The sequence below is a fragment of the Indicator indicator genome, chromosome 14 (genome assembly GCF_027791375.1).
Source record: "Indicator indicator isolate 239-I01 chromosome 14, UM_Iind_1.1, whole genome shotgun sequence".
Taxonomy (NCBI): Eukaryota; Metazoa; Chordata; class Aves; order Piciformes; family Indicatoridae; genus Indicator; species Indicator indicator.
This window is the reverse complement of record NC_072023.1, coordinates 8,558,587-8,571,173: the sequence shown is the minus strand read 5'-3', so window position 1 is coordinate 8,571,173 and position 12,587 is coordinate 8,558,587.

Here is a 12,587-nt window from a genome sequence, read left to right as displayed (position 1 = left end):
CAAGTCCCCATTCACATGCAGCAGGGAGCAATAAATACTCCTGCAAACGAGACATCAGGCACTCAGGATAGCACAAGGCTAAAAACAAAATGCCAAAATAAATAAACATAACTAATAGCTACCTCTGAAAAGGTTGCTGTGAGTGACTTGCTCAGCAGCAGGTAGGAAATCCACATAAGGGACAGGGATCCAGGCCAAAACACAACTGTCTCAGCAGTGAGCCCCTCCTTTTTTTTTTCACACTTCTCAAAAGAAAAAAAAAAAAAGATGATGCTGAGTCCTTGCAAAGAGCCTTCTTCATGACACAGCCTGAACTCATCCAGAACACCATCTAACCTGTGTGCTATAGGTGTCCCATGGAAAATAAATCTGCAGCCACATAATTAAAGACTCAACCGTAATTTATATGCATGAGGACATTGAAGGGCGGTTACACAGCCAGTCTTGGTGCTGCTATTTCTCAGTGATGAGAAATGTGCATTCCAATTTCAGATAGCAGCAATGGCCTGTTGTCCTCAGTGAGAAGCAGAGCTGGCGAGAGGTGAAACATGCTCTTAGGTGGCATTTGGGGTAACAGCACAGGAACAGTAAGGCTTGGGAGGAAGATTTGGGAGAAGACTCTTTTTTTGGTCAGTGGAAAAAACTGTGGTCCCAGAAACACAAGCTGTCCTCCCTACTACCCCTGTCCCCTCCAAGCTTTCCCATTTTTAGCTTCCCTTCTTCAGGCTTGTCACAAAGCCCTGGGCTCTGGGCCTGGCCATTAGCCCCTTGCCAGGTCCACATCAGCTGCCCTTCCGTGACTCTTCCCCTCTTCACCCCCAGGCCCAGTCTCCTTCTCAAACCATACTGATCTGGCTCAGCTGTGTGTCCTTGACCAGCCAGTCCCAGCCTTCCTACCACAAGCTGTCTCTCTCCACACAAGCTGCTCCCTGTCACCAGTCCAGCCTTCTTGGGCTGCCCGTTAGTGGCAGCTCCCCTCCATCTCCACCTCTCATCTGTTACCAGAATCGTCCATTCCCCAGGCAAAGGAGTTGAGTGCTGTCTGCCTGCCTCCTGTCCTCCCTGATCCCCTCACTACCAATCAGTCCTCCTCTGCTCTTTGCATTCCCCATCTCTGATCACCAAATCCTCTGCTCTTCCTGTTACCCATCCTACTGCAATGTCCAGCCCTGCTTTCTGCTCCCAGTTTCCCTGCTCACCAGCCCGAGTCACCACAGGAGCTCTAGGCAATCCCCCCTTGCCCAACCAACCCTGGCATCTCCCTGCAACTCCCAGTGACTCATCTACCTCCCAGTCTTATTTGGTTTTCCCCAGTTTTTTTGTCTTTTCTCTTTGAGTTTCATCCCTTCCCTATTCAAATCTGGGGCTTTCCTCCAACTGGTGTCCCAAGAGAAAGGTGGCCAGGAGGAAAGGGCAGAGGGATTCAGCCTAGTGCCTGACACAGAGTGGCAGGATGCAGCTCTGGAAGGGAAAGCCATCCATGTTTCCTCTAGACCTGCTCCTCTGTGGGAAAGCCCATATGCTGTCACGTCAGTGTCAGAGGGCAGGGGAGGGCTGGGCAGGTTAGCAGAGGCTGCAATCCTTGTAGCTGTGAAGCTGTGACCAATCTTCCTCCTGTGTTTAACAAAACCATGCAATTTGTCCAGGCCGGTGGGGGTGAGGAGCAATGTTTCATGGAGCTGCCAAAACAGCCTCAGTGACACAGAAAACTGACATCCTGCCCAAGACCAAGCCTGTGCTTGAAAGGCTAGAATACCCACAGCTTTCATCCTCTGGGCCATATGTATGCCCTTCAAACCTTAGTGGGCCACCATTGTCAAGAAGTACTAAATAAATGTGCCAAATTAAAACTGAGGTAATCATTTTTAATGGAAAATTCCTGCTCCAGCAGTGAAACATCGACAAAGTTATAAGCAAGTGAAAACAGAGTCTTAAAAAGGGAAGTGCTAGCAACCTTAATAATAGGAGCCTCTCCTGGCCACACCTGTAATTAAGGGCCTTTATTGCTTTTTCCCATATACCTCACCTTTTTTATCCTTGTGGTATTCCCAGCTTCTGTCAGTTTGCAACTGACTTCTTTATTACACTCACACTTCCTTGCTTTTGTCAAAGGAAAAAAAAAAATAAGACCTAATGGAAGAAAAACAAACAAAGAGGAACATTCAGGTGCACCCTCAGAGCTGTGTCAGGCCAGGGCAGACATAGCAGAGGACCACAGGACAGGGCCAAGATTCCTTGGGAGGAGCTGGACTCAGAGCTGAATCAGCAGGATCTCTCTTCAAGATGTGTAACCATGTCCTCCTCAGCTGCACACTGAGTGGTCCTTAGGCAGCATGGCATCGGAGTGCATAGTGGGTGATGGAAGAACCTGGCCCAGCAGCGTGAGCAAGATGCAGGGTTGCAGGAGAGGGGCTGTCTCTGCCTTGCCAAGTCTTGTTGGTTCTTCCTCACCTCGAGAGCAGCAAATCTCCCTCCAAGAAACTCCAACCCTCATATTTTTTGGAGAAAAGGAGTTGACCTGGTCCCTCTCTCTGTTTGGGACTTTGCCCTGTGGCTACATCCTATGGCAAAGTCATCTGCTGGGGCAGCCCAATTCCATCTTTTTTGGAAGAATGGGATCACGATGCTCTGCTCCATTTTCCCTTTCTGCATGGTGCTACGGATGACTTCTGGCACTAAAGACTTCTCAAAGCCTTTAGTGAGAAGGTGTGGAGCCCAAGGAGAAGAGAAACAACCCTAAAGCTCAGAGACACAGCCCTCTGTCTTAGGAACAGCAGGAGTGAAGCAGCAGAGAACTGAGAGGCTACATTTGTCCCTGTAGGAAGATTAACAGGTCAGACCAAATGAGATATAGTACTGGTCAGGTGAGAAGCAACTCAGCTGTGAAATGACTTGTGTTTGAGAGTCTGGTTGGAAGAAAGGCTGGATGTAGAAGTACAGATCAGAGGAGGTCCCCCATAACTCCCATGACTGATGAAAAACAAATACTGCTTTCTTCTTGGGAAAACAAAACAAAACAAAACCAACCAAAAAGTTGATCCTGGGAACTACAGGCTGGTCAGACTCATTTGGGCCCTCAAGTGGGTTTTCTTGGAACAGATTTCTGGGCACGGGAAGAAGAAAGTGAGTGGCAACTGTCAGTGTGGATTTACCGAGGGTAAATCATACCTGAACAACTTGATTGCTGCCTTTGATAAAATGACTCGATTTGTGGGGGAGTGGAGAATAGTGGAAGTCATTGTCACATTCAAAGGGACTTTCAACAGTGTCTCCCACAATGTTCTGATATTCAAGTAAAGAGTAAAAAAAATGGTTGGCCAGTGAGGTTCAGGGAGTAATTGTTAATGAGTTGTACTTTTACCTAGAGGCTTGTACCAAGAAAGGTGTCTCAAGGTGCTGTCCTGGGACCTGTCTTTTTTAACATGGTTAGTGATGACCTGGAGAGGGTGATGGGGTGGATTTCCACCAAGCTTAAGCTCGCAGATGACACCTAGATGGAGTGGGAATAAGTCACCAGGCCCCAGGGCAGAGCTGCCAACAGAGGAACATACACAAACTGAAGGGATGGGCCTGTGGAAACTTTGTGAGTTCAGCAAGAGCAAATACACAGCTCTGTACCTGAGAAGGAAGTTGCCCTGGCCATGATGCTGAGGATCTGCCAGATGGAGAACAGCTCTGTTGGAAAGGACCTGGGAGCCAAGCTCTTCACAGTGGTGAAGTGGTGAGGATGATAGACAGTGAGCATAAGCTGAAACAAGAGAGGTCCAGCTTGAAGACAAGGAAAAACTTTCTGTCTCCAAAGATGGTCAAACATGGGACAAAGTTTTCCAGAGAGACCCTGCAGTCTCCATCCTTAGAGACCAGCTAAGGTGCTTAGTGACCTCGTTTGACCTCTTTGCCGACCTTGCTTTGAGCAGAAGGCTGGACTAGAGCTGTCCTGAGATCTCTTTCAACCTGAATTATCCTACAATCCTATGATGCCCAGTGCCCCATTCGTGTGTGGCACATCTGGCATGTGCCAGGTACATATGTACCACACGTGCCCATGACAAGGGCGAGCTGCAAGCCTGTGTCCCGTGTCAAAGGTCTGGCTGAAGGGGGATGAGGTATCACACACACACACAACGGGCAATGGGTGAGGAACACACCGTGGCAGGGGAGCAGCTGGAGCAGTAGGTCTGAATGCCTGCAACAAGTGTGCCGGTTTCGTGCATCCCGGTAAGCTCACCCAGCGACACACGCACTCAAAGGCAGCTTGCAGTGCAACCGAGCGGCGGGAGCGGTGCGTGGGCGCCGGCGGAGCGAACCTGCGGCCGTCGCAGCGAGATGCGTGTGCGGCGTGCGGATGCTGCGCGGGGGCACGGGCGCCGGCGGAATGAACCTGCGGCTGTCGCAGCCAGATGCGTGTGCGGCGTGCGGTGCTGCGCGGGGGCGGGGACAGAGCGGCGGCCGAGTGGGCTCGGAACGCACAGCCACGCAGAGCTGCGGGGACTCAAAGGCCTCCCATGTAGGAGCATCTCCCGCGGGGGGCCGCGACGTGGCGCAGGCCGTTATGAAATCAGCTTGCCCAGTCAGGATCATTCACGTACTGCTGTGGGAGGGACGGGAGAGATAAACAACGAGAGGGCAGGGAGAATGGCTTAAAATGCAGCTTCCCGGCATGCCCTAGTGGATTAGTTCGGCATCTCAGTCTAGCTCCTCTTTAATTCTTATGCAAGGGGTTTCTCTGGAAGGGACAGCCTGTCCTTGCCAGCTGAGCACCAGGCACAGGGCACCAATTAACAAAAGGCCATCTCACTACCCGGCCTCCGCAGTGCAGGGAGAAAGGCAGCTGGGAACTTGTTCCCTGTGAGGAGTGAGGTTGTAGATTTTCTTTTCTGCCTGGCTTTAGCGCTGATGCTCATCTGGGACTGCAGGACAGGCTCACCTGAGCCTCCTGTGCACTTCTGGAGGTGATGTGAAAGTGCTCATTTATATCTGTAAAGCCCCATGTAGGCAGTTTTGGGGGAAGCACTGTGGCCTGATGGTTCTAGTTCCTGCATCTGTATGTCTGGAGACCAGGGTTATCCAGGTTGGGAATATGTATTGCACTGGGTCCATCAGAGCTGCCACAGTCATAGGCTGTGGTATGGAGCAAACGAACTATGTGTTGGTTTAGTGGACATGGTGGTGGTTGGTTGATGTGGTGGTGTTTGGACTTCATGATCTTAGAGGTCTTTCCAACTTTAGTGATTCTATGATTCTGTGTTTTTCTTGCACTAGGGAAGTGCAGTGTCCTGGCCATGGCTTCACTTCAGCTGCAGGATGGGCAGGGAGCTATTCTATGAACCACTCCTGGTTCATTTGTCACTTGCAATGTACCCAGATGGGCAGGGAGGTGACAGGTTAAACTCAGAGTGGCAGGTTAAATTCCTTCTGCTGCCACCAACTGCTTTGTGGTCTTGGGCAAATCACCTAGCTTTGTTTTCAGCTTCTGTCCCCCTTTGTTTTTTTCCTGGCTGAGAAGAGAAGCTTCCCCTTCTGTTGTGACTGCAGCAGTAAGCACAACCTGAGGGCTCAGGAGGCTTCTCCATGGAAGAGATCATCAAATACATACAAGGACTCAGAAATCTCATGGTTTTCACAAATTACTCTTGCATTTTAACAGCTGGCAATGCATTTTGAACTCGTGAGACCATCTAACTGCTGTAGGAGAGCTGTCTCTCAAACATAGCAGCAGGGAGCATGCAGCTTCATCTGGCCAGTACAGCACACCTTGTACCTCCTCTGCAGAAACCACTGCCAAGCTGCCCTTGCCCTGACTTCCCTCCTCCACTGTCCTCAGACCTCTCTATCTCATTGGCACCTACCAGCTTGACAAGCACTTCTGTCTCCTTGTGTACTCCAGGGCTCCAGAGCAGTTTTCCATCACAGCTTTTCTCCACTCCAGTCTCATGCAGTGCAGGATGTTTCACCTAAGTTTCTCTAATCAAGGTTTTTAGTGAGCACAATGCTGTGTCCTGGAGAGTAAAAGGCATGCGATGTAACCCAGCATCCTGGAGCTAAATGGTGGCTCCACTTTGCTTAGGTTCAATCAGCTCCTTCTGTGTTGTACCAGGTGTTCTGCTATAGGTCTGCATCGCTTATCATGTGCTCACACCCAGTCTCCAACTGATTCATTATTTTATCCCTGAGAGGAGCACGTGCAGGCTGCAGGTCATGTTATATATAGCTTCAAAGTCTTCTCTGGAGTCTCTGTGTCTGCTTGCTACCCCAGGAGTGGTGCGCAGGCCTGTGGCGGGTCCCTGATAGACACACAGTGTGTGCTGCTGTGGGTGAGCATCTAAGCAGCTGTCAGAAGCAATTTCAAGCTCCTTAGTCTCTCTGATGCACAGCTGCTGTAACGAGGCTTTGTGTCATACAGCCCTTCAGCTGACTCTTTCAGTGACTGTAGCACTGGGCCATTCAAACAACTATCAATGCACTGCAGCCAGGGACACAAATATTACCAGGTCCCAGGTTTCAAGATGTGCTATTTCAAATCTGGGGCCAGCACCAAAATAATCCTGCTAATTTCAGAGGAAAAAATAAAACCAAAACCCAAGCATCAAAACCAACTTTTAAAGCTCAAATATCCAATGTCTCACAGACTATTTCAGGATGGTGTTTGTGTCCATCCTGAATTTATTCACAGGCATCAGGGCAGTGAAATCACTTTTCCTCTTTCCACACTGACCTGACTTTGATAGCAAGTTGCTTTGGGTCTGTGTGCCCAGGCTGCCCAGAGAGAAAAGGCATTGCCCCTACTAAATGCTTCCCTCTGGAGGGAAAGTGGTCAAAGGTAAGCAATACACTGATGGCCTACTGATTGCTCTGCTGGTGTTGCATTCCTCAGGAACTGAAAGAAGGCCAGGAGCTGAGTCTCCGTACAGTTTGCAAGTTAGGCTGTCATCATTTAATGTCCTGAGGGAACGTGAAAAGGTCATTTGCCAGAAGAGCTCTTGGGGCACTGCAAACCCTCTACCTGAGAGCCCTCACACTGACAAGGACACTTTCAGTTCGGGCATTTGTCCATTTCTATGCAGTTTCAGTACCCCTCTCCCACCAGGGGAGCTGTAGCATCCTGCTATAGCCATAAATTGTGCATGCTCCATGGAGGGACTGAATAACAGGAAAAAGGGGAGCAAATCTCCTGCATTGAGCACATGCAATCAGGTATGGCTGTGAGACAGCTGAAGGACAAGCAGGCAGCAAGGCTCCAAACAGAGTGACCTGACTGAAGAGAGATCATCTTCCCAAGGCTTTGCAGGTTTCTTCCCAGGGAAAAATCAAAGTGGTAGCACATATCTGAACTGCTTTCAGGGTCAGTGACCACTCCGTAAAAGCCATGGCCTGGCTGTCAGGTGGGCTGACCTTATTGCAGGTTATGGGTGCAGCTCTGGTGGTGGGTGCTGGTCCTCTCAGAGCCTGCCTTGTCAAACAGGTCCAGGGGAGGGCCATGAAAATGGTCAGAGAACTGCAGCAGCTCCTCTGTGAGAACAGGCTGAGAGAGTTTGGGGTTGTTCAGCCTGGAAAAAGAGAAGGCTCCCAGAATACCTTATAGCAACCTTCCAGTACTTACAGCAGGTCCTCCAAGAAAGGTGGGGAGAGACTCTACCAGGTTGTGCAGTGATAGGATGAGAGGTAACAGTTTCGAATTAAAAGAGAACAGATTTAGATTAGATATTAGGAAGAAATTCTTCACTGTGAGGGTAGTGAAATGCTGTGATAGGGTGCCCTGAGAAGTTGTGGATGACCCATCCTAGAAGTGTTCAAGGCCAGGTTGGATGGGGCTTTGAGCAATCCAGTCTAGTGGAAGTTGCCTCTACCCGTGGCAGGGGCAGATGATCTTTAAGGTCCCTTCCAACTCAAACCATTCTATGATTCTCTGAATCGATGAAGATCACATTTTCCCACCCCCTACTCACAGCTCTGACCCACAGCACTGCCCGGGGAGCCAGCCCTGGAGCCGGCAGCAGCCCTGGACAAGCCTAGGAACCGGGACCAGCAGAGAGCCGGGACCTGCAGGGTTGCCAAGCTTGTTTTCATCTCTAGATGGTGCTCTGAGGCCGGGCAAGGGCCGGGCTCCTCCGGTATGTGCCACGCCACTCAGCCTCGCTGCGCTGCGTCCTGCTGGCGAGAACACACCGGGCTGGGGAGGGCAGGAACCGCACCCTACTGACTACAGCAGGATGAGAAGCTTGTGCAGCCCATCCAAGGACTGGCTACCGTCTCAGCCCCTCCTGCTGTGCCATCCCCTACCATTGTATATCGTGCTCTGGGCGGCTGCATCGGCAGTCTGCCTCCCCTGCTTTCCCACTCTTCTGCTGTCCCCCTTTACGTGCCCCAGCGGGGGCTGCCCCAGCTAGCCCTACCCTACCCTACGCTCTCAGCATCCCAGCCGGCTGCCTTTCCTCCTCTCTCCCTCCTGCGCAGCCAGAAATAGTCTGTCCCAGCTCTGCGGATTTAGCACGGGGCCGGTGCCCGCGGGGTTTTCCAATAGCGGTGCTCCATTAGGACCCAGCTCTGCTCTTACCACGGCCAATGGCAAAAGTCCCATTGACTTAACGGGGGCAAGAGCAAGCCCTTAATGGCTTGGAAAGGTAAAGCTCTTTTTTTCTGGCTTGTGTTTTCGGTGTTTTGGTTTTTTTGTTGGGTTGTTTTGGGGGTTTTTTTGGTTTTGTTTTTGGTTTTTTTGTGATGTTTAAAACTATGGCCACTTCATATCGCCTGTCCAAAAGCTCTGAGAGACCTCAGGCCCTCTTGCAAAGACCAAGAAGAGCATTAAAGCTCAAATCGAGCGGAGGAGGCATTTTGCTGCACAGAGGTCATGAACTTGTATGCAGCTGCTAGGGTAGTGACATGTGCCCTACTCTGCTTCTGGGCAAAACCTGGATGAAACTGAGCATGTTGACAAGTAATGTGTTCATTCATCAGCGTGGACCTTTTCTGTGCCATTTCCTGATCATGGAAATCCAAACCTATTTTCTCCACATCTGAGATTTTAGCTATTTTTCTCCAAAATATTTTTAGTCACAGTGTGTCTCAAAATGGGTAAGTTGAAAGGTGCCAATAATGGTTCCTTTTCAAAAGGGTTCTCCAAAAGTGCCACCAAAAATAAAACATGAAAGGAGTTGCTCAAGTATCATTTAAAACAACGACATTCATCTGAAAGCTGGCAAGGGTGACAGCAGTGTGGTTAGTTGTCATTGGGTTGGAGGATCTGAAAGAGTGCCTGGATCTTATTCATATGGAAAAAAAGTTCTTCCTCTCCCCATTATTTTTCTGGTATTTGAATAGCTTTTAAAAATAAGCCAAGGAAATTGTCCAGAAGTAATAAAGGTAAGAAATACAGGTCATGGGCAGATAAACAAAGAAACGATGCTGTCCTCCTGAAAAGCAAGCTGCCAACCCCTCAGGATTAAGGCCATGTCTTGGAAAAGCAATCAGTTTCTGGAGGGGAGAGAGAGCCCAGGGACATCATGCCCTGGTGTGTAATAGAGAGGTATCTTCTCTGGCCTGCACAGGACAAGAAAGTGTCCCCTACCTGAAAGATGATGCTCCACATATTGTGTGAAAAGCCAAAATATCAGCTGTGTTTACAGTTGTGGATGGCTTGGAGAGAGGATTTGCAACCTCCTTAAAAATGTCCACGCTTTTCCTACCTAAAACAGCCTTCCAAGGAGGATTCTCCTGATGGCATTTCATGGGCTGCATAAAGGAGTCCCCAGCACACAGCCAGAGAGGTGCCTGTTGAGATGGATGCTGCTGTCCCCTGGCATTTGTGTGTACATCATTAGGTGTTTATGGGATGAAGTCATGGGTTTAGGATGGGTTATGCCCCCATGTGTGGCACCTACATGTAGGTATGTGCAGTGAGTGTTGTGCATGAGTACTTTGTGATCCAAGTGTGCAGGTACAAAAGGACACATGTAGAGCTGTGTATCAGCAAAGCCTGTAGGTGTGTGTACAGCTTGCAGAGGCAGAAGACCACTTTTTACTGGGGTGGGGGTGATTGGCAGATGGCTATGTGTGCCCAAGGAACATGCCATTTTGGCAACATAAGCACATCTCTTGAAGGTCTTTTCCAAACAAAACAATTCTGTGGTTCTATGGTTCTGTGATCTGCAGGAGGAGTGCCTGATGAGCAGAAGGTTATCCATCATATCTGTTCTCTTGCAATCTGGCTGTTCCTCTCCTTCCCTCTGTCCCCTCCCCTCAACCCATTTCTCTCCCCTTTCTCTCTCCTGTCCTCCTCAACTCTCTCCCCTCTCCAATGATGTGACAGCATTGCTAGCTTTCTCCCAGTTTTATTGTGAACAATGGGTTTAGTTGGGTTTTCCTCAATGCTTTGGTGTCTTCTCCACCATGATGCCAAACATGACATGATTCAAACATATGGAGTGAGTTGGGATCCCAATGTAGCTATGTGATGCTTGTTCCCTTAGCATTACTGCATTCTTCTCACAATTTTCTCCCCAAGAGTTTTGCCATCTGCAGCAAGGAGTAGCGGTGCTGCAAGGAGCTGCTTCAGCCACCCCAGCTGTGCATGCCCATGGCCCTGGTGCACCTCAGCTGCCCCATACTTGCATGGCTTCCCTGGACACTCACTTCTTGGAGACAAGCCTACCAAGAGCTAAGAGTCTGTTGAGGACTTCATCCCCACCAAACGCTGCCATCCCCCTCTGAAGGATGCTGTACCTTGGCCAGGGGCTGCCCAGCCATATGAGTTCCCCCTCCCCTGGAGGCCACCCCCCCAGTCTGCGTCCTGGATGCTCGTGTCCTCACACATGAGTCCTTCTCTCTCAGTCCATTAGTCTGTTTCCGCTGCCATGGCCAGTAGCAGGCACGCAGCTCTGAAAGCTGTATTAAAAGCCAGGTCAATACCAGCCCCTGCTTATTCCCTCTGGGGAAAATAAATAAATAATAAAAGAAGGGAGGAACTTCATTAATTAGCAATGGGGAAGAGAGGTGGGACACGTGGAACAATAAGACTGCATATCAGGTCATACAGGGGAAAAAAATCAGGAGTCACCATGATCCATGAGCTTCTGCCCCTGTTTTGTGCCCAACAGGAGGAAAGGAAAGGACCAGGAGTCATCCCTTTCCTCTCCCCCTGCCTCTCCTGGTGCTCTATGCTTCAGTTGTCACCTGTCTCCTCTTCTGTCATCCTCCCACCTGCTATTCTTCCCTTCTTGGCAAGGCTTCCCATAGTTAGATCACTGCTTGCTTGCAGAACAAGCCAGTGCAGGACAGCTGTCCCCACAGAGCCTACATGCCAGGATGAGAAATGGCCACATCTGGGTCTTGATACATCTCCTTATTCTATCCTTGGTCGTTCTCATCTGCACTCCCTTATTACATCACTTTCTCTTCTTCTTTTTCCTTTCCTCCTCCGCCTGCCTGCTGTGCCTGCTTCTTCCTCTCCTGCTATTTCCTTCCTTCCCCTTCTGCTTCTTCCCTGCTTCCTCTTGCTTCTTGAACCAATTCCAATTTGATATTGAGATGCTATTTTTCTGCTTTGTACATCAGGGGTTGGTTGGGACATAATTTTTCAGCCATTCCCCCCCCACCATGGCACAACTGTTGTGTGCTCAGAGCAGCTTCCTGAGCTACCTGCTTGTCTTTTTGTCCTCATATCATCTACAGTTTTGGAGGAGTGATTCTGCTGCTCCTGAAGGAAAAAGGCTCACCAGGTTTTCACATCTTCTATGAAATAACAGCAAAGTGATGTTACAGGTCTAACTCTGGCTGATGTTCTCTCTCATTTCCCCCAGTTCCTACTTGCCTCTATTAAAAAAAAAAAAAAAAAAAAAAAAAAGAGGCTTTGAGGTTTCTATATTTTTTTGAGCCTTACCTCTGGAGCAATGTCTTACACATCTCTGCCTCTTCATCGAGCATATCTATAACCCTTCCCTCAGCAACATTCTCATTATCTTTAAAGCAAGCAGGATTGTTTGACCCATCCTACTGGTAATTTTAATTCAGAAGCTTCTTTCATACATTTTTTATGATCTTCTCCTCAAGAAAATTCTCTGAGCCTTTTATTGTAGGTCATTACCAGAGAGGCCCAAAACAAGGCAGCCCTTTTGGTGGAGCTTCCAGGCACCAAGAACATACAAACAGCAAACACCACACTAGTAACTCTCATCAGTCTCTGTACCAGGCTGCAGCCTTGGGATCTCTCCTTTCCTTCCAAACCTCTCCCTGGGATAATAGACTTTATTAAAAATAAATAGTTACAAATTTCATTTTACAGCTGATGGCAGCAAGGAGAAGAATGGAGGAGATGAAAGGAGAAAATCAAGGGTCTACTGTCCAGTCAGGTCACTTGTCTATCATCCCAGCCATACCATGCCAGGGAGCAATCTGAGTGTGCAAGGACAGGGCCCTGCCTCCTCTACCAGGCATTTTAAAAGAGGAGCAGGATGTGTTTCTCAAGAGGACTGGGAGAGTTTGGTCTGAATCCATGGAGGTCTTAGTCCATGGAGCTGAGCTGCTTCTGGAGGTGACAGATGCCAAAAGCCAAGGAGAGTGCAGAATATGCTACGCAGAGTGTCCTTGTCTCC